The following is a 27577-nucleotide window of genomic DNA, read 5'->3' as shown; positions in this document are numbered from 1 at the left end:
CACGTTAAAAAAGTTCAGCACTTATCAGCAATTATGAATATAAAAATAAAGTCTAATGATGTAATAAAATACAGTACATAAAAATGGTGCAGGAATATAACTGGTGGTTAATTAAGATCTAGTGCCCATAGTGCTGAATAGTGTCATAGGATAATCATCCTTTGGCACCAATGTTAAGGTGAAGGAAAGTCATTATTTTATGAACAGGAAAGTAATTTATAAGCATCATAGTTATTTATGCTGTATTCTGGTTTACAGGAATGCTACTGGATTACAAGGAAAGAGGGTTGTCTAAAACATTTTTTCACTGCAACAGATTTTCTTTTACTCAATAACAGATGCCTTTCTGTCCTAAGCAAAACACTCTACTTGGATTTTAGTTATCTCATTTATAAAATGGACAAACATCTCTGTTTTGATTACTTTATATTGTTTTTAAAGCATTCTTTTTTTAACGTTTATTTATTTATTTATTTATTTATGTGGTACTGAGGATTGAACCCAGTATCTTACCTGTGCCAGGCAAGCACACTGCCACTGCCACAACCTCAGCCCCACTTCATATGGTTTTGATGATTTCAGAACAAGTAAAAAATATGACAGAATATTGACAAGTTAAACAATGTTGTGTACATGTGAGAAAAGGATTAAAAAGCACCCACACATATGCACCATAGAACAGACATAAGCCACACTGGTATTGATTTTAAAAAGTACTGTTTTAGTTAATTAGAAGATAATGTATGCTCCAAAATAATCTTCTGGACAATTCTTCCAGATATATTCATAGACACACATAAGACACATAGTATAATCTTTAAAGTTATATATTGCCCAAAAGAAAAACAACAAGAAAAAATAAATGCCTAGAGACTTACAAGATATTTTCCTAGATCACTTGTGAGTGATTCCTGGTGGGCAGACACTCATCAGAGCCTAGCCTCTGGTGCAGGACCACCGCTTCTGACCAGTGCACTACCCTGAGTGCTGAGATCCAGCCCAGACCAACCACAGCAGCCCACATGGGATCTAAGATCTCTACTGTGGGAGGTCAAGCCCAGCAGCCCAGATCCACCTGCACCTGCCTCTGCAGGGCCCAGGCACATGGCAGGCAAGGTCTACTCCTTTCCTGACAGGGCAGACACTCACTCACCAGAGCCTAGACTCTGGTGCAGGACCACCCCTTCTGACCAGTGATCTACTGCGAGAGCAGAGATTTAGCCCAGACAGCTCACAACAGCCCACGCAGGATCCAGGATTTCAGTAGGTCTGGTTCACCCTTCCCACAGTGAGGCTAACATTGACAGAGCCTAGCCTTTGGCACAGAACCGCCCCTTCCTACCAGCAGACTACTGCAGGAGGTCAAGCCCAGTAGCCCAAATCCACCCACTCCAACTTACACAGGTCCCAGACCCAGGATGCAGTAGCATCCATTGAGGGACACCAGCAGGGTCTGGAAGCCCAAAATCAAGGTGAGGTACAGACAGTCTACACAGGTACTACAAAAATATAGGGAAGAAACTGTAATATCTCAGATCCTCACTGCAAAAAAAGGAAGACACATAGAAAACATGAAAAAACAAGGGAGGAAAGTGCCCCAAATAAGCCAGGACACTATAACAGAAACTATGGGCAGTGAAGTTGATGAAATGTCAGAGAAAGAGTTCAGAAGGTTCAAAAGTAAAATGATCTGTGAATTAAAGAATGACCTAAATGAGGGCTGGGGATGGGATTCAAGTGGTAACGTGTTCACCTGGCATGCACGGGGCTCTGGGTTTGATCCTCAGCACCACATAAAATAAAGATGTTGTGTTCACCGAAAACTAAAAAATAAATATTAAAAAATTCTCTCTCTGTTAAAAAAAAAGAATGACCTAAATGAGCAAACACAAGCAAAAATTGATCACTCCAACAATGAGATAAGAGAGCAAATACAGGTAGCAAAAGATTTTCAAGAGATAGATAGAGACCCTGAAAAAAAAACAGTCAGAAATCTTTGAAATGAAGGATACAATAAATCAAATTTAAAAAAAATCAATAAAAAGCATAACAACAGACTAGGCCATTTGGAAGAAAGAAGTCAGATAATAAAGACAAAGTATACAATCTGGAAAATAAAGTTGATCACACAGTGAAGAAAGTTAGAAACCATGAACAGAACATCTAAGAATTATGGGACAGCATCAAAAGACCAAATCTAAGAGTTAGTGGGATAGAGGAAGGCATAGAGTTTCAAACCAAAGGAATGCACAATCTCTTCAATAGAGAGCATAGAGAATAAGGATAGAGCATAGAGAATAACCATAGAGAATAAGGATAGAATCTAAAAAGCCACAAGCAAGAGGAATCAGATCACATGTAGGGGGAGAACAATTCGTAACTCAGTAGATTTTTCAACCCAGACCCTCAAAGCCAGGAGATCATGGAACAACATATAACAAGCTCTAAAAGAAAATGGATACCAACCAAGAATCTTATGTCCAGCAAAATTAAGCTTTAGATTTGATGATGAAATAAAAAACTTCCATGATAAACAAAAGTTGAAATAATTTACAACTAGAAAGCTTGTACTACTGAACATCCTCAGCAAAATATTCCAAGAGGAAATGAAAAACAATGATGAAAATCAGCAGAGGGAAGGATTACATTAGAGGAAAATCTAATCAGAGGAGAAACCAAGTCTTGTTGAATAGCAAAAATAAACAAAAATAGTTGGGAATACAAATCATATCTCAATAATATCCGTGAATGTTAATGGCACAAACTCACCAATCAAAAGACATAGACTATCAGATTGGATTTACAAAAAAGACCCAACAATATGCTGCCTCTAAGAGACACATCTCATAGAAAAACACATTCACAGACTGAAGGTGAAGGGTTGGGAAAAATCATACCACTCACGTGGTCTGTGGAAGCAAGCAGGGGTTCCCATCCTCATATCAAATAAAGTAGACTTCAAACTAAAGTCAATTGAAAAGAATGAAGAAGGACACTACATACTGCTCAAGGGAACCATACACCATCAAGACTTAACAATTATAAATAAATATGCCTCAAACAATGGAGCATCTATGTTCATCAAACAAACTCTTCTCAAGTTCAAGAGTCAAATAAACTACAGCATAATAATTTTGGGTGACTTTAACACACCTCTTTCATCATTAGATAGAGCTTCCAAACAAAAGCTGAACAAGGAAACTATAGAACTCAATAATACAATCAATAACTTAGACTTAACTGACATATATAGAATATTCCAACCTTCGATGAGAGAATATACTTTCTTCTCAGCAGCACATGGATCTTTCTCTAAAATAGACCATATACTATGCCACAAAGCAACTCTTAGCAAATATAAAAAGTAGAGATACTACCCTTCATTCTATCAGATCATAATGGAATGAAATTAGAAATCAATGATAAAATAAGAAATAAAACCCTCTCCAACACCTGGAGACTAAATGAAAAATGGGTTATGGAAAACATCAAGGAGGATATTAAAAAGTTTTTAGCAGTAAATGAGGACACAGATACAATGTATCAAAATCTCTGGGATGCTATGAAAGCAGTTCTAAGAGTTCATTGCATGGAATTAATTCCTTAAAAGAAGAAAAAGACAACAAATAAATGACTTAACACTAAATCTCAAAGCCCTAGAAAAAGAAGAATAAATCAACACCAAAAGCAGCAGAAGACAGGAAATAATTAAAATCAGAGCTGAAATCAATGAAATTGAAACAATGAAACAATTGAAAAAATTGACAGAACAAAAAGTTGTTTCTTTGAAAAAATAAAATTGACAGACCCATAGCCATTCTAATGAAAAGAAGGAGAGAGAAAACTCAAATCACTAATATACATGATGAAAAGGGAAAAATTACAACAGACACTACAGAAATACTGAAGATAATTAGAAATTATTTTGAAAACCTGTACTCCAATAAAATAGAAAATATCAAAGGCATCAGCAAATTTCTAGAGTCATATAATTTACTCAAATTGAATCAGGATGATATACACAATCTAAACAGATAAATTTCAAGTGACAAAATAGCAGACACCATCAGATGTCTACCAACCAAGAAAAGCCCAGGACTGGATGGATACACAGCTGAGTTCTACAAGACCTTTAAAGAAGAACTAATACAATACTCTCCAATTTATTTCAGGAAATAGAAAAAGAGGCAGCACTTCCAAACTCATTCTATGAGGCCAATATCACCCTGATTCCAAAATCAGGCAAAGAAAAAACATCAAAAAAAAGAAAACTTCAGACCAATATCTCTAATGAACATCGATGCAAAAATTCTCAATAAAATTCTGGCAAATCGAATACAAAAACATATCAAAAAGATCGTGCACCATGATCAAGTGGGATTCATCCCAGGGATGCAAGGTTGGTTCAGCATATGGAAATCAATAAATGTAATTCATCACATCAATAGACTTAAAGATAAGAATCATATAATCATCTCAATAGATGCAGAAAAAGCATTTGACAAAATACAGCACCCCTTTATGTTCAAAGCACTAGAAAAACTTGGGATAACAGGAATATGTCTTAACTTCATAAAGGCTAAGCCCCAGGCCAACATCATTATAAATGGAGAAAAATTGAAGGCATTCTCTCTAAAAACTGGAACAAGACAGGGATGCCCTCACTGGCCAGGGCAATTAGATGAAAGAAATTAAAGGGATGTACATAGGAAAAGAAGAACTCAAATTGGAACTATTTGCTGATGATATGATTCTAAACGTGGAAGACCCTAAAAGTTCTGCAAGAAATCTTCTAGGACTAGTAAATGAATTCAGCAAAGTAGCAGGATATAAAATCAACACCCATAAATCAAAAGCATTTCTGTATATTAATGACAAATTCTCAAAAAGGAAATGAGGAACACTAACCCATTTTCAGTAGCCTGAAAAAAATAAAATGAAATAATTGGGAATCAACTTAACAAAAGAGGTAAAAGATCTATTTAATAAAAATTACAGAACCCTAAAGAAAGAGATCAAAGAAGACCTTAGAAGATGGAAAGACCTACCTTGCTCTTGGATAGGCAGACTTAATATTATCAAAATGACCATACTTCCAAAAGCACCATAAAGATTTAATGCAATTCTGGTCAAAATTCCAATGACATTCTTCATAGAAATAGAAAAAGCAATCATGAAATTCATCTGGAATAGCTAAAGCAATCCTTAACAGGAAGCAAATGGCATCACTATACCAGACCTTAAACTATACTACGAGCAATAGTAACAAAAACAGCATGGTTTTGGCACCAAAACAGACTGGTAGAGCAATGGTACAGAATAGAGGACATAGAGAGTAACCCATAACTATCTTATATTAGACAAAGATGCCAAGAACTTGTATTGGAGAAAAGATACCCTCTTCAACAAATGGTGCTGGGAAAACTGGGAATCCATATGCAACAAAATGAAATTAAATCCCTATCTCTCACCATGCCCAAAACTCAACTCAAAATGGATCAAGAACTTAGGAATACAACTAGAGACCCTGCGTCTAATAGAAGAAAAAGTAGCCCTTTTCTCCATCATGTGGGATTAGGCCCTAACTTCCTTAATAATACTCCTGTGGCACAAGAATTAAAATCAAGAATCAATAAATGGGATGGACTCAAACTAAAAAGCTTCTTAACAACAAAAGAAACAATCTGTGAGGTGAATAGGGAGCCTACATCTTGGGAACAAATCTTTACCCCTCACAATCAGATAGAGCAGTAATCACTAGGGTATATAAATAACTCAGAAAGCTAGACACCAAAAAAACTAGTAACCCAATCAATAAATGAGCCAAAGGCCTGAACAGACACTTCTCAGATGACGAAAAATCAATCAACAAATACTTGAAAAAATGTTCATCATCACTGTCAATTAGAAAATTGCAAATCAAAACCATTCTATGATTTCATCTCACTCCAGTCAGAATGACAGCTATTATGCATACAAACAACAATAAGTGTTGGTGAGGATGTGGGGAAAAAGTCACACTCATACACTGTTGGTAGGACTGCAAATTGATGTAGGCAATATGGAAAGCAGTATGGAGATTTCTTGGAAAATTGGGAATGGAACCACAATTTGACCCAGCTGTCCCTCTCCTTGGTCTATACTCAAAGGATGTAAAAACAGTATACTACAGGGACAGAACCACATCAATGTTTATAGCAGCACAATTCACAATTGCTAAACTGTGGAACCAACCTAGATGCCCTTAAATAGATGAATGGATAAGAAAAAAGTGGCATATATACACAATGGAATATGACTCAGCAATAAAAGAGAATAAAATCATGGCATTTGCAGGTAAATGGACGGAGTTAGAGAAGATAATGCTAAGTGAATTTAGCCAATCCCCCCCAAAAAATGCCAAATGTTTTCTTTGGTATAAGGAGGCTGATTCATATTGGGATAGGGAGCTGGAGCATTGGAAGAATAGATGAACTCTGTTTAGGGAAGAGGGGTTGGAGGGGAAGGGAAGGGGCATAGGGTAATTAATGATGGTGGAATGTGATGATCATTACTATCCAAAGTACATGCATGAAGACACAAATTGGTGTTAATATACTATGTATACAACCAGAGATATGAAAAATTGTTCTCTATATATGTCATAAGAACTGTAATGCATTCTACTGTCATATATAAAAAAATTACATGAAAAATAAAATAAAATCCCTAATTATAATAAAGGGAATATTTGAAATAATTCTATCAAACAGAGGACAATATGTAATAAAAAACTGAGTACTATAGAAATATAAAACCAATCTAATAAGATTATCAAATCTAGAGCAGTTAGAAATGTGATTAAAATGAATTTAAAAACCACCTTGTAATAAATCAAAGTTCAGTTCAGAAAGCCTTTTTCTGTGTGTGCATATATTTTGTTAACATATTCATTACTAGTAATTTAAAATAAATATCTGGTTTTATAATAAGACTGGCATTTCATGGGAGGATATTGGGATTAAAACCAAGGGTGCTTAATCATGGAGGAACATCCCTAGCCCTTTTTCTTTTTTATTTTGAGACAGGGTCTTAATAAGTTGCTTAGGGCTTCGCTAAGTTGCTGAGATTGGCCTCAAACTTGATTCTCTTGCTTCAGCCTCCTGAGTTGCTGGGATTACAAGTGTGTGTCACCATGTCCAGCATAAGTTTGTTCAGTGATTTATTCATTCTTTGGCAATCATTTGTAACAAATACCAACAATAAAGAATCAATCATCATAATGTCCAAGGAATGAGTATAGATATGATACCAGGGATCTGTAGTATGTTATAGGCAAGATACCAATGAGGTTAAAAGTCTTTTGAAAGAATGAATAAATGATAAAGATTTTCATCATCTTCAATTTTGTTTTGATTTTCACATGTTATATTTATCCTTTCTTGCAATTAAGGGTATACCTATACTTTCAAAATACATATGCACACAGGTGCATAATCTTTTGGGCAATGTTTTGCAATTCAGAATCATTTTTTAATTTTAGAAAAGCTCTATGAAACATATACTAATGTTAAGTAAAAGCTTAAATGGATCTGAAGTAATACCTCATAATAATTAAAAACCAAGTGTATCCTCAACTAAACATTCAAATATTTACAAGAAATGTTAAATATAGAGATAATAAATGGCTTTAGTCAGTTAAAGTTTTGCTGAACTGGATAAATTGGGTACCAAATCTGGAAAACTTCATTTTTTTCAGAACATTCTGAATTTTGAAATTAGGGACGAGAGATACTGGACCTGTAGTAGTTCCTTTGGAGGATATCTGAAATTATAAGTATGACCATGTTGACCTCATTCTAGTTTGAGAGATTTTATTTTTGCTTGTCTCTCTCCTTTTAGCTAAAAGAGAATAGAGTTGACATGAGGGTTCTCTAGAATACATAGGGGTTTGCTATCCCATTTGTTGGTGGAGGGCATATGGGCAGAATTAGACACACTCTTTTCATGAAGCAATCTTGGAGAACTTGGTGAACACCAGCCTGAGTGCACCAAAGAGCTAGAGAAAGGCATTCGCTCCATTTTTGCTTGCAACACAATGTGGCTCAGTCTGACACCAAAATCCTAAGGCCTGAATGAAAGACAGTGATATTTTTATACCTAACCGACGTGATTCTGCAATCTGCATTTGGGGTAAAATTGGGAGTTCATAACCCACTTCAATCTAATGTATGAAATATGATATGTCAAGAGCTTTGTAATGTTGTGAACAACCAATAAAAATAAAAAATAAAAAAATAAAATTTAAAAAAAAAAGAAAAAGAAATTAAATGAAAAAAAAATGTCATGCAGCATACAAGGGCATAGGGATGCAGTGTTGCAAAAGAAGAGATGCCATCCTTGAGTGTTTTTAGCCAATAATACATTTGAAAAATGGGTTTAAATGTGAAAAAATTTGTCATGTGGGTGGAGGCATTGGGACTGTCAGGAATTCCCAGGTATAATTGGGAAAAGGTTGATGGGACCTATTGAACTAACTCCAGGAGGGTGAATATAACAAGCTAATGAGATTTGAGTGTTAATATTATCATGGTGTTTTTTGGAAAATCTGGAGAGATTCTGGTTACACCTAAGTTTCAGAAGATTGATAATTTAGACTTAAAATATTTTACCACCATCATAAATTAAGGTCATTTAAAATTTATAATTTTTTATTTAGATGGTATATTGATGGTGGAGATAGGGGTGAAGAGACACCCCTTGTGGGAACCATAGTGTTGCCTGAATGAGCTCAATCTTTTGACTAGCAACATTTTAGGAAAAAAAATCTAGGTGACCAAAGGAAATTGTACACTAAGCCCCCTGTCTGCAGAGATGTCATCATTACCTTGGCATAGAGATCAAGAAGGAGGGGTACTATTAGTTGTGCTTGTACAGTGATTATTTGAATGATAGTTGGATCTTTAAAACTACCCTTTAATTTTTTATTTCATCAATATCCACCCTCTAAAGAATATCCCTGTCTGAATCATAATTGACTCATGCTTGTGACATTTTACCCAATAATTAAGTACATTTAAGAGAAAAGAAATGTTTTTGAGGGAAAAATCAGGGTCATTTTTATGATACCCTAAATAATACAAATGAATGATGAAATACATTGATTAAAGTCTTTTAAGATAAAAGAATGAAGTAATTTGGATTTTAAATTTAATATTCAAAAAGTTATTGAAGCAATATAAAATCACTATTTATGTGCATTTGCACTTATTAGTTGAATGTGAATGAATAATGTATATTTATCTTGTTCCCTATAAAAGATTTTAATATCAGCAATGATAATCTTAGAAACATTAAATTCAATTAAAGACCCAATGTGCTAATTTTTTTCTTTAAGCATCAATCATTTTCAAGTTTTAGGTGCATTAGAAATGTTTTAAAATTCTGTGCAACTTTTTGTATTAAGGGAACAAGTCAAACCCAAAAAGCATGCAAAGGCATTTATATTTTAATTTGAAAAAAATGTCAATGGAAACAGCTTTGCAAAGATATATCAATTTGCAGCCACAAAAGCCAATTGTAATGTCAGGAAAATAAATTACCACAATAAGAATTTATTTAGGAAACAGTGGCATCACCTTTAAAAGTTCATTGCATGCAATCATTTGTTTAAACTCTAGTCTGTCTGTTCTAATATGTTTTCGATAAGCCAGTAATATTGTCCCTATCATTCCTCTTCAAAGCTCCTCATATTGGTTTTTCTCTTTGTCCTACAGCATTGCCATTAATAAGGGATTTCAATTGTGCAAAGAAAGGAATGGCTAAAATTCTGTTGATTCATTGTTCAGCAGAGAGCATCGAAGAGTCATTTGAAAGGAATGTAGTATGGTAACAGATTGGAGTTCAAAAAGAAAGAAAAAACGAAAATAAATGTAAATATTAGTGAACTCATTTTCCTTGTAGGAGTATTGATTTCATTCATCTTACTTGATAGATAGGATGACTAAGCAAAATATCCAGATTCAAAGGCATCAACTGAACAGAAAACACGAGTGTAGTAGAGGAAGGGGGAAATGATGAATGTTACTTTGTTAAAAGAAAAAAAATTCAATCCTTCTTCATGAGGGATTCATCATTTTTCTTCTTGTTCTTAAGCCATCTTAATAAGCATTTGATAAATGTCCATTTACCTATAAGAGAAAAATCATGTTTAAAATCTCGGTTCAAGGGTCATCTTTCAAATATTTCATCTTAATAGAAAAAAAGCTTTATCAGATTCCCTGTACAATTGTTTAATATCTTGGGTTTAACTTTCTAATAGTTGTAGAGAAACACTAAAAAATTTCATCACGAGCAGTAGCAAATTTATGACAAAATAGTGTATCATATATATTTCCCCAGCAACATTGTGAACAGTTTATATGAAAATTTTACTACAGATATTGGTCTCAGTAGATAGCACATTATTCCAACTGCATATATGCAGACTTAAAATAAAGATATTATCAGAGGAATTCCATGATATTAAAATGTAGGGGCTTGTGAAAATTGTAAAGACTATGGAATGAAGGTTGAGAATACAAATATTTACAACTGTTAGTGTGCATGCCAGCTGTCATACATATACATATGGAAGTTTCAAAAAGAATAGGAAAGGATAAAAGAACAAATGCTGTTTCTCTCATTTGATATAGAAGTCTTAGTCATTCCATTTATCTCCATTGAGTAGATTGTCTATTCCAGATAGTTGTGCTAGAAGGCATTTGTCTAACAAAATTATGTTTTATTCAGAATGAAAATAAAAGGAAAAAACAAAGATTTATTGATTTTTGTTTATTGGCTAGGTTGGGAAGACAACATCTATTTGAAAAAATATGTAAAAGGATTAATATTATATGCACACAATATTAGTCTTTAATGATATCTTAGCATTTCATATAGCAATGATTGTGATAATAGTTAATGTCTTCACAAATAGGCAATATTGTACATGGTTTTATTGAGAAAAATAATTAATATCTGATCAGGCCACATCTCTGATGAGTTTCTTTTGAGGGAGAGAAAAATTAATCACCTATTAATAAAATCATATTTATTAGTGGTAAAAGTTATATAATTTGGATGATATTTAAAACTTATATTAGCAACCAATCTATTTTCAGTTTCTACTTTGTGGCAGAAATTCATAATATTTGCCTATATAATGTTAAAGAAAAATATTCAATGGTTCATGTTAAAGCATGTGAAGGCAAACTTATTCAAGACCCCTAGGATATGTATAGGGACTACTGCAAGAGTTGGGCTCCTCTCTGAATACAGCATGAGCAACTGGGACTCTGTAGCCAAGGAGCAGACTGGAGGTCAAAAGACACAAAAGGGTGTAAGGGAAAACATGATGTATCAGAGAGATTCTGGCTAAAATAACCTATCAGGAATTTTGTGAAGATAGGCCACGGTGATTAAACATACTTGTGAGAAAATGGAGGACCAGGAACCGGATCAGATATCCAGATATTGAAGGTGAAGGGTTCTTGCTAAAGTGACTTTTTAGGGCTCTTGGCTAAAATTGGATTTTATAAGGAAGTCCACAGATGGGCCAGGGCAAAGGTGCAGAAGTCTGACTAAAGTTTAATCAAGCACAGACTCTCTTTCATTAACCATGGCAATTCACCAAAAATGAGATAAGTTTGATTACTGTATTTTTGCTGTTATTTTTCTCCCAGGCTCAGAAAATAAATAACACCCCAATTAAAACTGTAGTAGCAAAGTTTCTCTCAGACTTTCTAATGGTCTCCTGTCTCCTGCTTCATTTTCTACCCCCAAGGAAAGCCATAGAAACTAGAATTTATTTTACTTAAGATAGGTCATACAAACTAGAACCTCTTTTACTCAAAGCAAGCCATAAAGCCTAAAAATATTACTCTAATCTTCCCTTGCCTTTCTGTCTTGGAGCTGGTGAGAAAGAAATTCTCTGACCTACCTTGTCAAATAGTAGATCATAAGACTCCCATTCCATAAAGGGTCTTGCCCCTTACCCGGAAGGAAGGAATGCTGCCCAGAGGGGCTAAGAAGAATCTGAACAGACAGGCCTTGTTAGGTTTCTTCACTCAGAGTACTTCCATTAGATCATAAGCTTTTTGTCTGATCATATCTCTAAAGGACTGTTTCTACTTCATTGAACCTAAGCATAAAAATGGATAGGTTACCCTGGATCTTTGTGTCTTTAGTCTGAAGGCTCCCATATCATATAAAACTATGATCAAATAAATTTGTTATGCTTTTCTCTCGTTAACCTGTCTTTTGCTATGAGGTTTTGGCCATGATCCTTTATGACTGGCAGGAAAGGGATCACCCCCTTTTTCGCTTCTACATCTTCAATTTACAAGTTCTGCTACAGAAGTTCAAAAGGGGTATGTGTCTTGTCCAACATAGCCTAACAGGAAGTATTCAAGCTCTTTCCTTAATGATGAAGCATAAATCTTGGGGAGTGTATATATTGCAGAGTCATTTCACTTGACAGAACAGAGAGAAAGCAAGAGATTTGCACTATTTTGAATTTTCCCACTTTTTCAGGAAAATAGATCTAAAGTGTCAGCCTTCTTCTATGGAAATATTATCTGAAATGAGGCAAAACCATCAAAAATTCCTGGACTGATCTTAGCTATATGAGCAAAAACAGATAATAAGGAAAAAAATCTGTCTGGAATACTGATCATCATATAATATTTTTAAAGGGTCTGAAATGGCAAAAACATTGCCCTTTCCAAGATAAATTGAAACTGCCAGAGATGATTTGTTCATTAAGGTGCAGAACCACCAATTATCTCCAGTAGTTTTTAGCAGCTGGAGATATTTAGTTTGTGTCATAGAGACATGGTTATTTGTCAATAGAAATAGGACTATTCTTTATTGCTGTGCATGATCACTAATTACAAAAGGCAATCAGTTAACATTCAAAGAGTGTTATATGTATTTCATCTCATTTAATGGAAACAGTATTGTTCCTTTTGTGTTTCTCATTCAAAATTGCAAACACAAGCTCTGGATATGCATCTGCAGTGTTATACACAGAATAATTCGCACCAGATAATGTGGATGTTTGACTACTTTATTTAGTCAAATTGGATCTAGTAATTAGTACTGTTGTAAAACCCTATTACACATGGAAAACAATCCATATGTAATGGGGGAGGGGAGCTAAAAAAAGTGAGATTGTCATGTGCCCTTGGATCTATTGCTAATGTTTGTGTTGGCAGAGAGATTTTACTAATTTTGAAAAACTTTTTACATGATTGCTTTAATATCATTTAAATTGGAATGAGAAAATCTTTAAGTAAAATTGACCACCTCATGGCTGTCTTCTTACCTATACATTTTAGATAAATTATGGTACACCAGAATTCCTTGTTCTTACCCAAATAAGTCCATGAGATAAACATGTCCAAATGGGATGATCTAACTTTAGCCATGCACATTTGCCCAAATCTATCTGTCAAATTGGTAAAGGTGTTCATTATCTTAAGAGTTGGGAAGAACTTTTAAGGTGATCTCTTTACATGAATGGAATATGAGGTTTACAGAAGAAATGATTTACCACAATAACTTCTAGTTTGTGAGGAAACTAGGACTAGAACCACAAATTCTTTCTTGATTCACAGAATGTCTTCTGCTATTTTGTACCTCTTCAATGTCATCCGCAGATATGGGAAACAGGTAATTTTCTTTTCCCTTTGTATTATTTATATATTTAACAATACATTCATGAAAAATATTTCCTGAGCAATGTGATTTAAGAGATAACTCTTAGAGTTAAGTGTATAAATAAACTCATTACTTATTCTGAGGAGAAAATTTGTGATGACAATTTATCATTCATATTTTATTATAAGCATTCTCCCTCAAATTATAATACCTTTCTGGGGCCTAGGGGACATGTTTATATTTCTGTTGAATTCAGTTTTATTAATTCACCTTAAAATTCACACATTCAATACATAGTTCAGGAAGGTTTGTTGAAGGAGAAATAATTGTTGTTCTTTTATAGATAAAATTATCTATAAAAAGTCCAACTTATTTAGAGTGCAATATCTCTATTTAGAAGAGATTCAGGACCAAATTAGAAAAAAAAACTTTATTGTCTGATACTGAATGGTATCATTAAATGATAATATTAGTTTTGTTTAAACTTTTGTCATTTATGAATACTTACCAGTATTACTATACAGTATCATAATATGACTCAGGATGCCATTCCTATTTGGATATTTCTTATATAATTAAAAGCAAATGATTGCTGTATGAATTTGTATGATTGATGGAAAAAACGGGAAGCTTAGAATTTAGCTTTTGGGGTTTCATTGCATTCTAAATATACACATTGAAGGCTTTTCTCTTTTAAAATTGTCCTTTAAAATAGTCTTTTCTATCTTCTCTTCCCTTTCATTTTCCTTTCTCCAGTCTTCTCTTATAGATGCCACAGTTTGTTTCCCTCAGTTAGTGCTTTTCGACTGCATTTACCTTCTTCCTTTGACATTTCCTTATTGAAGATCCTAGATGGTGTGGTGATTAAGGGCTCTGAATTCACAGGATGGCTAAGATAGATAGGCTTATCACAGATTAGCAGTGAAGCCAGCTACACATTCTTAGTGCCTCTGGAGTAGAAATAGTTTCATAGTTTGGTAGCCCAGACTTCCTTTGAAACAGGTGCCCTTAATTTTTCTTCAACTAAATGCAGTATGGTTTTATTGATATGTCTTTTAAAATTTCTTTGATTTAGGTTCTGACAGGGAAACCCTAGGGGCTTTGGGACTTAAAGGGGGAGGGGGAATTGGGAAATAGAAATGATGGAGATCTTTAAGGAAAAAAAAATGGTAGAAAATCTCCCTATAAATCAAAAAAAAAAAAGTCCTTGAACCAATTGATAGACAGTAAATGCAAGTGAGAGAAATTTCAGGTAAGACATATATCTTTGATGGTTCAAGGAAAAATAATCTTAATAACAATGGCACTTATTTGGGATCTCTTGATCTTATATAAGGAACCCAAATTAAAGGTTTATTGATTTAATCATTAAGAATAGGGATCTGATTCCTCACTACCTGGAAAAGGCTTTATAGCACATTACTAACCCACTATTGGACATAAGCAGTTAGGGCTTTTCTCTCTTAAAGAAAGATAGTATCCAGCAGTGCATGATACTGTATGCTTGAAATCCCAGCTAATCAGAAGGTGGAGACAGAAAGATCTCAAGTTTGAGGCCAGCCTTGGCAACTTAACATCACCCTGACACATTAAAGAAAAAAAGGCTGGGGATGTAGCACAGTGGTTAAGCACCCCTAGGTTCAATTACCAATACCAAGAAAAATAAAAGGGAAAAGACAGCACTGTACCTTTGTTTCAACCTCTACGTAAAGATAAAATTTATGAACACAGGAAAATAGCCCACAAAGGTTTATTGGTACCCTTACAAAATACTAATTTTCTTACCCTTTTAAATAAAGCTTATGTTAACAGAAAACATTTTTTTAGATTTGTGTTCTTCATAAATTTGTGCCCTGATCTATTAAGATGAATCATAGATAACCTTTGGGGTAAAGATTAGCATTTAAAATACTCATAAACACTGTACTACATTGTGCTTTTAGTAATGAACCAATAATGGGCTTGTGGAAAAACAGTAAAGTGATACTTATCACATTTTAAGATTCAAATGCCAGCATGTACGGTACATAGAGGCTAAGAGGTTCTTATTCCATATATATAGTATTGACTTACTGTTTATTGACCATGCTTTATGTATCATTTGCTAGGAAATTATATCCCTAATCATATTATGTTTTATATACTAGAACTGACCTATTCATAAGCATATTTTTCAGGAAAGTAGAGACAACTTTCATGGTAGTTAGATCTATATAAGCTTAATTGAAACTATTTAAACTTAATTTGTCTTCAAATTGCCATAAATTGTATATATCTTCCTGCTGTATTTTTATTGATGGGAAATATAAGTCATAAATGCCATAAATTGCCATAATCAACTCTTCTCTTTAACTGCTCATGATAATTTGTAATTTCTCTTTAAATACTGCTTTTCTTTATTGTAGAAGTAAAACTAAAGGAAACCATGTAAGTAAACAAATGAAGTGAGGGAAATCTTTTTAATATTATGTAGCCTACAAGTTCCTAGAATGGTTTACTCACTTAACTCTTTTGGGATAGCTTTTCTTCTCTTTTTGTGTTGTCCTTGGTAAAGAGATCACCTTTATTATACAGCATTATGAACTTTTGCATGCCTGCCTGTCTTAGTACATTGTGGTGTCTATTTTATTCTTACATCCTGTTCAGTTTATTATTGCTGCATAAAAAATTCCAAAACTGAATGGTATACAGTGACTTAAAACAATAAAATAGTAATTATTATGAGGAGTAACAGTAATAATAGTATATTTTATGAATTTGTTGGTCAGTAACTTGCCAAGAACTTGGCTATTATAGTTTGGATCTGGAATGTCACCCAAAGGCCTGTTTGTTACAGCTTTGGTCCCCAACATGGAGCTATTGGGAGATGGTAGAAACTTTAAGATGTAGGGCCTAGTGGGAAGTTTTTGGTCATTGGGACATGCCTTTGAAAGGAGATTGTGGGATTCATATATCTTCCTCTTTCTCCTTTGCTTCCTTGCCATGAGGCGAATGTTTTGGTCCACCATGAGGTGAATGGCTTTGCTCTGCCACATACTCACCACTGTGATATGCTGTCTAGTCACAAGTCCAAAAGCAACAGAGCCAGTCAATCTATCCTGGACTTAAACCTCTAAAGATGTGTGTAAAGTAAACCTTTTCTCTTTATAAGTTGATACTAATACAGCTGGGTAGTCAACTCTGGCCTACATGGTATAAGTCTGATAACTGGTGCTGGAGAATCTACTTTGATATGACTTGTTCATGTAAATATCTGGTATTTGGTGCTTTTTGGCTTCTCTCTCTTCAAACAGTATCTCATTTTCCAGGACTTCCCATGTTGTTGGAGTTTCTCACAGCATGAAAATAATCAGACTCCTTACATAGCAACTGGCATTCACAAGAGTAAGAGTTCCTAGAGGCCTACACAGAAGTTGTAAAATGTTTTAAGGACCACCCACCCTCAGAAATCTTAAAAATTAATTCTCCTCATTGGTAAGGCAAGTTATTACACCAGCTTCCATTCAAGAAAAGAGAAGGGATAGACTCCATCTTTCAATGAGAGAGGAAAGGAGTTAATGATGGTCATCTTGGAGATAAGGCACCACACATCTCCAAGCTTTTGAAGGCAACATTTTGTATCTAATTTATCTCTCCTTCTTTGGTGCTTTTTAGAAGGCTTGGCAGTAATTGGGCTCAGTAATTGAATAAGTTATTTCTAGTTCTCACTTCCAAATAGAAGAGTCAATGTCCCTCTTAAATAGAGTTATTAAATTTACAGTTGCCTGCTGAACATTTCTATCTGTTATCTCTTACTGATAGTTCAAATTCTCTTTCAGTTGAAACTCATGAGAAGAGCTTTTCTGTTAGGCTTCCTTAATCTCATTCTTCCAGTCATGATGGCTCAACAGCTAAGGATCTTTGATTCCACAATCTTACAGCCTTATATTTTAATCAACTTTTTCTGTATATTCTATTCTTTTCTCATATGCTTCCTCTTTTGCATTCCCACAGCTAACACAGTAGTTCAGGCCCTTTCCACTTCTCTTTTTAATTTGTTATGATAGTCAGCTTTGTGTCACTGTGACCAAAAGACCTTAATGACCTAAAGAAAGAAAAGTTTATTTTGGCTCATGGTTCCAATGGTTTAGTCTCTATTTGGCTGACTCCATTGCTCTGGGCCCAAGGTAAAGCAGAATGTGATGGCAAAAGTGAACAGCAAGGAAAGCTCCTCATGGAGGCCTGGAAGCAGAGAGGGAGGAAGGGGAAAGGGCCACAGAGAAGATGATTCCTTAGTGGGCCTGATCCCAGTGACCTACCTCCTCCAGACATGCCCCACCTGCTTACAGTTACCATCTAATCAGTCCATTCAAATTAGCATGGACGGATTAGGTTACAATTCTCATCCTTCAATCATTTCACCTCTGAATATTCCTGTATTCACACAGGCACATTGCAGTGGTGGGGGCACATTTACATTGAAATCACAAATATAGCCATCTAATTTTTTTTGTTCTCAGTCTCTGACTCATTTAATTTATCTTCTAAATTTCTGTAATGAGCAACTCTGATTACATCAGTCTCCAGCTCCCTATTATTGTGAGTGTAGTTTTGTGCTTGGTCACTCATGCATATGCTTTTTTGTAGAAGTCTCATTATCTGTCTAATTGTAGGTGAACACTGAAGTCCTCATCCTTGTTACCTAACAAATGACACTTCTATGGACCCCCATAGCAAGTATAGTCCCCATATTTTCTAATGTCTACTTTTCTATATATTACTATCTCTAACTCTTATCTATCCACTGATCTATAATTTCTTCACCAGACATTAAATGCAGGAATTATATCATGTGTCTTTTTATCCCCAGAGCCCAATGTGGTACCTCATACATAATAGGTATCTAAAAATATGTGATAGAAATATGGGAAAAATGAATGGGTGACCAACCTGTCATCACTTCTTCACTGATAAATCATTTATAAAGAATGGGCATTTGGGAAAACTGAATATGAGAGAGATGATTTTGATGACTTCCATTCTCATCTTTCAGTGTCATACCTTTATGGTCCTTTGGCCCTAGCTTCTCAGATTCTTCATTAGTATGTATGAGGCACATTTCCGTTCTTGGGGAATTCTTTACACTCTGGGACAGTAAGCCCATTGGTTGGATTCTAGGAATAGTCATGAGTTACTTTAAACTGTATTCAAAATTGTGTGTGTGTTTTGTGTGTGTGTGTGTGTGTGTGGAGAGTGAGAGAGAGAGAGAGAGAGAGAAACTGACTCTGACTGAAAGACCTCAACCAAAATGGTTAAAAGCCACTGTTCTGGCTTTATATTTCTTCTTATTAAAATTAACTTTAGCTATAACCTTATTTCCTGGGGGACTTGTGAGGTCACTAGCTTGCTTATCTCTGAAAACTAATGGCCATTATTATGTTAATATAATATCACTCTTATTATATAAGAAGGGCGTAGTCTAAAGTCTGTCTTTTTTAATAGTGATTTCTAGTGTCTGTTAGAATATTGTATATACATAGATTAGATTTGATTCCCAATCTTATCATATACTATTCATATTTCATCTCTGAATCTCAGTTTTCTTATTTAAAAAAATATGGAGACCATGATGCCAATCTTAGAATGTTTTTATGGAGAGCAAGTTAGACAAGGCACGTAAACCACATATTCAAGCTTCATAAGAAATATATATCTGGTAGATATTAGTTTTCATTCATAGTACTTGGAAATGTATTTAGGGTCCACCTCCACCACTCACTAACTGTGTCCTTGAAAAAGTTTGTTTGTTTGTTTGTTTGTTTTTACCAATTTTGTGCTTCAGGTCTTCATCTGTAAAATGTGAAGACTGAATAAGAAAATAGAAAGACCTTAGAACATTGTCTTACACATAGTAAACAACAAATGTTAGCTATTGATATCACTGTTACATGAGTTAAAATTGGACTTTGTACATTTTATCTGCCTTCTTGTTGTATAAGTGATTTTTGTAGTTTAACTATGAAGTCAAAACCCCTTATATTCGCATCAGATTTTTATAAAGATTTTATCACAGTGAGAAATGTCTAGAAATAGTGATGAATGCTGCTTCTATAAGCATATGTTTTTACCTTTTAACATAAAAAGCAAAATAATGTTTTATTTGCCCCTCTTTGATACTTAAATCTGAACTCTTATAAGCTCTATCTCAATGTTGATTTTTATTTACTCTTGTCTTTGTGAGAACAGACAGTTAAGAAGAAATGACAGAAAGACATGGGAAAGGAGAGGTGGAGAAAAGTCAGAAATTTCAAGCTTTGTTATAGTCCTCGGAAATTCCTCTGAATTTCTTGAGTTCATTGGTGTTACTTTTTAAAATTAGCTGCCTTTGTTTGCCAGACTGTTTTGCTAGATCTCAGAGAGAACCATTTTGCATTTCTCCACTTTATTTTGAGGTTTCCATGATGATAGCAAGGTTTCATTGTGGTGGCTGAAACCATCCTTGTTATTATCCATTTCCACACTTCTGGATGATTCACAGAACAATGCTCACCAGGGCCAACATAATATACCTCCCACTGATATGCTACAAGGAGCTGCATTACCATGGTAATGATACAGGATTCCTTTTTTTATGTTTTTTTTAAAGATATACTGAACTATCTTTGTATTTAATTATAAAAATACCAAAATAACATTTTTTTTTTCTCAAAAGTAAGTCAGGGGCTGGGGTTGTTGCTCAGTGGTACAGCACTTGCCTAGCATGTTTGAGGCACTGTGTTCAATTCTCAGCTCTGTGTATAAATAAATGAATAAAATAAAGGTTCATTAACATCTAAAAATATTTTTTAAAAAGAAATTCAGGTTACTTATTTCTTTCTGATTCTGCATCCTCACTTGCCAGGCCATATATGTTTGGTCTATGCCACTCTCTTTATACTTACCTCCTTATTACTTTATTAGAGGTCTGGCCATCCTTCTTCAGTGCACTCAGCTCCTTTACAATTTAGGACAAAGGTGATGCTGTTTCCTCTGCCTGAAACATTCTGTTCCTTTTTATCTAGCAACCATCTTACCTTTTTGTTGTTGTTTCTACTTAAATTTCAACTCTTTTGGGGAGGACTTCCCTGACTTCTTAGGATATAGATAAATTTCTAGTTAAGTTTTCACTGAGATACTTTATACTCCCTCATATGTCTAATAAAGATAGTAACTATTTCACTTTGTATGACTCCTTGTCTAATGTCTTTCTCTCCCATTAGAGTCTAAAATTTCAGGAAGGCAGAGACTTTTACCATATCATTCATGGTTCTATCCCAGGCACCTATCACACACAGCACCCGGCAGTGTGGCAGTATATAGGTCTTCAGTAAATATTTTTGTTAAATGAATGAATGAAGACTCAGTGACAGTGAACAGAGATGTGAGCAGTAGGAACATGAGGTTAAGTGAATAATTCTATAAAATGGGCCCACAGTGCTGACCCCCACATGCTTTTTTTTTTCCAAGAAGCAATTTACCTTGCTCTTAAGGTAATTTACCTAAGCAATTTAGCCCTGCCTCACTTAATTCCACAGTAATTTACATTCCTTAGCAAACTACCTGTTATCTGCAGAAGAAATGCAGGCCCCAAAATGAAAAAAAAAATGAACCTGGGGGAACTTTTTTGACCTTTACACAGACTAAATCCCAGAACTCAAAGATGAGGATAATTTTCCCTAACCACAAAATCTATAAGAACAGGTTCTAATTAGAACCAGTCAGCATAGGCCAAAGTGACCTAGATTTGTCATGCATGGTCTGATGTCATCTTGCTGTTTGTCAAATCAAGAGGTTGACCTGGTGCAGCCTCTATGGAAACTTCTCTAGGACCCCAATAAAATAAGAGTGCAGGAGAGACACACTGTCCTTCTCATCTCTGAGAGAACCCACTCTCTCCCTTGAGAGTGTCCCATTTTCCTCTTTGCTATATCTTCTAATAATATCATGCCTGTTACTCTAAGCAACATGTCTACAATTTTTCTGGCCTGATTATAAGAATCAGGGATTGAATGGGTATCTCTCTGCTTTCTTTGCTTCACCTAAGGCCTAATACCCTGTGGAGTTGGGAGAATTGTAATGTATTCAACTGTCCTTTGATTTATATGCAGGGCATCTGCTGCTTTCAAATGCACTATTATAACTTACATTAAGGGTATTGCTTTAATGAGATATTTTTCTGTTGTTATCTATGTTCATGTGAAAAAGTCCAAATTTTACAATCACGTGATGTGGGCATATGTAAGTAAGTAGAAAGGGTGAATAATGTAATTTATAAGAGAACCAATTTTATGAAAGTGTTTAAAACATTTGAGACCTTTTGCTCCTATTCAGTTTAAGCCAAATTCTCAACTAATATAATTCATTTTCTCGTTATATTAATTAAATTTGCAGCAACAGGAAGTGGGAGGACACTTGATATTGAAAAACAAAAACCACAGAAGGCACTTGCCTCATTACTGTGTTATTCCAGCATGGTTATGAAATGTTTATTAAGATATTGAAAACCCCTACCAGCCTGAGTTATTAGCTGGCTGTAGAAAACAACAAAGGAGTCGTAGGGTAAAAGAAAGAAAAGTACAGGTATTTGGAGTCAGATCTGAGTTCAAACTGCAAATTTTCCACTTTTTTGCATGACTTAGGAAAAATTACTTAACTTCTCTAAATATGTTTCTACATTTATAAAATGGATTTATTAATATTTGCCTTGCCTATTCATTTTGAAAATATGAGAGATCATATGAAAAAAATTAAAGAGCTTGGAATTTTATAAGATAGTGGGAAACAGTAGTTTAAACTCTAACACCAAGTTGAACTGTAATACATTTCTAAAAACCAGTGTAATGGGCTGACTGGTTTTCCACCTTCCAGATTCATGTTTTGGGCTCTAAAGAGGTAATTAAGTTTAAAAGGAAGCTTTCAGGGTGTCCTATAACCTGTCTGACCAGTGTCCTTATACAAAGAGGAGACATTAGGGCACAGATAGCATAGACAGAGGGAGGACTGTATGATGACACAGGGAGATGTATGAGGTGGCTGTCTGCAGTCAAAGGAGAGAAGCCTCAGATTGAACCAATCCCATAGACACATTGATCTTGAACTCCCTGTCTGCATAACTATGAGGAAATCCATTTCTATTGTTTAAGCTACCCAATACCTGTGATGTTTATTATGGCATCCCTAGCAAACTAAAACAACCACAAAGATTGCTTGATTTTTAAAGGAAACCCATGAGAGATAACAGGCCTGGAAATATACGGAAGTATATTTTCCTATGAACTGGTAGTGCCCAGTTCATAGGAAATACTCTCAGCACATTAGTTGAATCTATTGGTAAACAATTCTAAAGAAAAGCTCAATTTGGCTGCAGTTGTAGCTCAGTGGTAGAGTTCTTGCCTAGCATGTGTGAGATACTGGGTTCAATCCTCAGCACCACATACAAATAAATAAATAAAGATATACAAAATACAATAACTATTTTAAAAAGACTAAAAAAAATAAAAGCTTAATAGGTTGGGCATCCAGGGAGGTGTGTTGCTAACTAGCCTTAGGACCTTTATTTCCCTAGGTCACAATACTTTTGCCTATAGAGACAGGAGTTCAAAGTAAAGGGGTTTTACTTTTCTGTGAAGTCAAAGAATTTAATTATTGCAAAAGCCTGATGTTCTACATGTGTTAATAGCAGAGATGGAACTTGATTCTGATCTTCAGATCCCCAGAGCAGTGTTTTACTTTCTTGCTATAAATTCTCCACAACCATGAAAAGTATTTTTAAGACTTTGAGGTCAGAGGGAGTTATTCAGATATTCCTGGGTTTTTTAACATTAAAAATGTTCTGTGGCAGAAATTTGCTATTGTTTTTACCATGGAACTCCTCTGATTTCCATAGATACAATATTTAAATGTTTGTTGACTGTACTGCATCAAAGATTGCTCTAAAGAGTGCTAATTTAAATGAAATCAACATGTAAAAGAACAAGCCACAAGCTACTCTGCTTTCTAAGAAATTTATCTTCTGTAATTACATAGCAAAAAGAAAGAAAAGTAAGAAATAAAAAAAGCCACAGCTCTGTCCTACTTCTGTTTGGGTCAAAAGCAAACCAGAAGCAAAATTTATATTTTGAATTGATGTTTTCTTGGTGATAAGGCCTCAAGGTCCAACCCATGTGCTGCTGCAAGATAAATCGATGGCCATGTAAGTTTACCAAGGAAAGGTAATATTTATTTCAATTCTTCAATTTCATCATATAACATAGTTTAGGGCTATATAGTAATAGCAAAGATTTTATTTAATACGATTTAGACAGGAATATTTGTTATCCTCTGTTTTTGAAACTAACAAAAGTTAAATACTACATATACAACACTAAAATTTACCTACTTGATCCTAAACTGGAAAGAGGTAATAATCTTATATGCTTTATAACTTTTTTACTCTGTGTTGTATGAGTTTGAATATATCTAAACTGTGTTTCTTTACAATGGCACAAGCCACTGTACTTCTTTCTCTGATTAAATTACTTTTAAAAATTAGAATAACAACTGCTAACATTATATGGAACGGTATCATCCAAACACTGCTCTAAATAATTTACCTGTATAAACTCATTAAATATTTAAAACAAATCATTTGATTCTCACAACAATCTTTTAAAAAAAATTTTACTCTAATTTGTTATAAATCACAGCAGAATCTGTTACAATTCATATTACACATATAGAATACAAGTTTTCATATCTCTAGTTGTATACAAAGTATATTCGCACCATTCATATCTTTATACATGTACTTAGGATAATGATGTCCATCTCATTCCATCATCTTTTTTACCTCCATGCCCCCTTTAATTTTTTATAAATGACAGCAGAATGTGTTACAATTCATTTTACACATATAGAACACAAGTTTTCGTATCTCTAGTTGTATACAAAGTATATTCACACCATTCATGTCTTTATACACGTACTTAGGATAATGATGTCCATCTCATTCCACCATCTTTTTTAACTCCATGCCCCCTTCCTTCCATTCCCACCCCTGGGAGGATTATACAAACTCAGAGCAATCATATGAAGTAAAAGTAATCATCATTCCTATATTACAGATGAGAAAACTGAAGGATAGAAATATATATCTAGCTCAAAATTAGAAGGATTGTCAATGGCAGCATTAAGATTTAAATCCAGGATCTATGCTTCAAATTTATTCCTGAACTGTCTCCCCAAAGGCAGCAGTCCTACATTACCAACATCCTACATGCATCAGTGTGGCCTTTTCCCTATCTGTTTGATTTTATTTCATCAAGGCTTGATGATCCTCAGACAATGAATATAAAAATTCAGATTTATCTTTGGAGAATAAGGTATGAGATAAAAAAAAGAACACTTATTACTACTAAATAATCCTACAAAGGTGATATTTGGAGATGCAAATGTGAATTGCTAATATTTTCAATCAGCCTCAACTCCATCTGGCCTGCTGAAATGTACAAATTAGAATCTAGGCTTAGATTCCATTTAAGAAAAAGCTGGAGATTTTAGATGATGTCCATTTTAACTGTCATACAGCCTCTATGTCTGATCAACAGAATATAGTTATCTTACTGCATTTGTTTTTCCTGTTAGGAACAACCTGAACACATAACTTTGAAAATTAGAAGGTAGGAAAGTCACACATGTTGGAATTTACATTGTTGATTTCATTAGATGTAAATCTTTTTCTTTCCAAACCCAAAGTTCATTGTTTCACATCCTCATTCCTAATAAGATTTCTGTCCTCATACTGTTTGGAAAACTTGTATTATTTTGAAGCCCATATTTGTTTTATAAATTTAATTACATGCTCATCATTTCTTTTTTGTTTAAAATCATGTTTCAAAAATAGGAAGATGCAATAGGTCTTTGAAATATGGCTTGTGCCATTGGCACAGTTTTCTAAGTGATACATTCCTGGTTAAAAGCATCCTGTTTAGTCAGTCTTTCAATCTGTCTTATCCTAGTTTTTGAGATCCCTAGTCACTTCTATGCTGATATTAGACCAGCTATAAATATTGATATTTGGCCAGAGTCCCTGGCCCTCTCCAGACTTGGATCTCAACTTTACCAAGGCAGAAATAGTTACAGTGGCCTTAAACAAGGAGCTTAAATTCTTATTGCCTTAATCAGATATCTGCTATGATATGACTCCCAGTGCAGCTTCTAATTCTACAGATCTCCAACATTTACTATACCAATGCCTATCTTTTCAATTGGGTAGATAGACAGACAGATAGATAGATAGATAGATAGATAGATAGATAGATAGATAGATAGATAGATAAAGATATATTTATATAACATTCAATCCCAGTTTTTTTCTGACTAATATACAAGTTGCATGTTACAAGTTGCATCTGAGCCTATTCTAAATAAAAGTTCATCTCTCTGATACCTTAATGCCCCATTGAAATTTTGCCCACCCCTATCCTGAGAAATAGATTCAATTAACCATATCTTGAAATTTTGAGCAGAGTCTTGCTTTGGTTTGACCTACTACTACAAACAATAATTCTTATTTCCTTATTAGTTCCCCACATATTGCATTAATAATTACTTGAATTATTAATCAAAGGTTATATAAATAAATCAATTACTGTTGATTTATTTATATAACCTTTCTGCATAAGACTATTCAGCCAGGTTAATTTATTATGGTCTTTATGCTGCCACTAGATCCAAACATGTCTAAACCTAGAACCTGTCACTATTATGGCATTAAAGTCTTTTTACAATTCTGATAAAATATACATAACACAAAATTTTATATTTTAATTCTTTTAAGTGTGTAGGTAAATGACATTAAGTACAATCATATTATTGTGCAATCAATATCACTACCCATCTCCAGAAGTTTTTCATCATCCCAAATTGAAACTCTACCTTTATTAAACAATAACTACCCATTCTTCCCTCTTCATAGTTTCCTTATCCCATTTATCTGTGGAGGATACATTCCAAGAACCCAAGTAGATGCCTGAAATCACCAATAGAATTGAACCCAGTATATGCTGGTGTGTGTGTGTGTGTGTGTATTAGAACCTGAGTGCAAATTAGAACTTATAAGAAAAAGCTGGAGATTTTAGATGATGTCCATTTTAATTGTCATACAGCCTCTATGTCTGGTCAACAGAGTATAGTTATCTTACTGCATTTGTTTTTTTAATAAATTTTATTAATCTTTTCTTATTTTAATATTTATTTTTTAGTTATAGTTGGGCATAATGCCTTTATCTTATTTATTTATTTTTATGTGGTGCTGAAGATTGAACCCAGGGTCTTATACGTGCTAGGCAAGCGCTCTACCACTGAGCCACAACCCCAGCCCCTCATCTTTTCTGCTTAATAATGTACTTATCATGTGCTCTCACCTCCATAAATTTTACAGTTTGAGATACACAGCAAAAGATCATGGACTTTTTTTTCTTCCCAATTTCATAGATAGAAGATATATTTCTTCAAATATAGTAGCAATCTCAGCATACACTTTTTTTTTTCTTTCCCCATTAAGACCTTCTACCATTAAGACCTTCTACCACTTTAAGGAAATTCTTTGGCATATCCATATTGTAAGCATGACTATTCTTGCTTTGAAGTTATTATTAAGAAAAATAAGGGTTATTTGGCCACAACCACTGTGATACTACAATGGAGTATATAATAACTGAAATGTTACTACTGACTAACCAGGGGATAGTGTGTACAGGGTGGATACACTGGAGAAAGGGATAACTCACATCCTAGATAGGATGAATTATGACAGTGTGAGATTTTTATCATTGTACTTAGAATGAAGTACAATTTGAAAACTTATGTTTATTTCTGGAATTTTACAGTCAATATTTTT

This window comes from Ictidomys tridecemlineatus, chromosome X, assembly GCF_052094955.1.
Source record: "Ictidomys tridecemlineatus isolate mIctTri1 chromosome X, mIctTri1.hap1, whole genome shotgun sequence".
NCBI classification, from domain to species: Eukaryota; Metazoa; Chordata; class Mammalia; order Rodentia; family Sciuridae; genus Ictidomys; species Ictidomys tridecemlineatus.
This window is presented reverse-complemented; position numbering follows the sequence as displayed.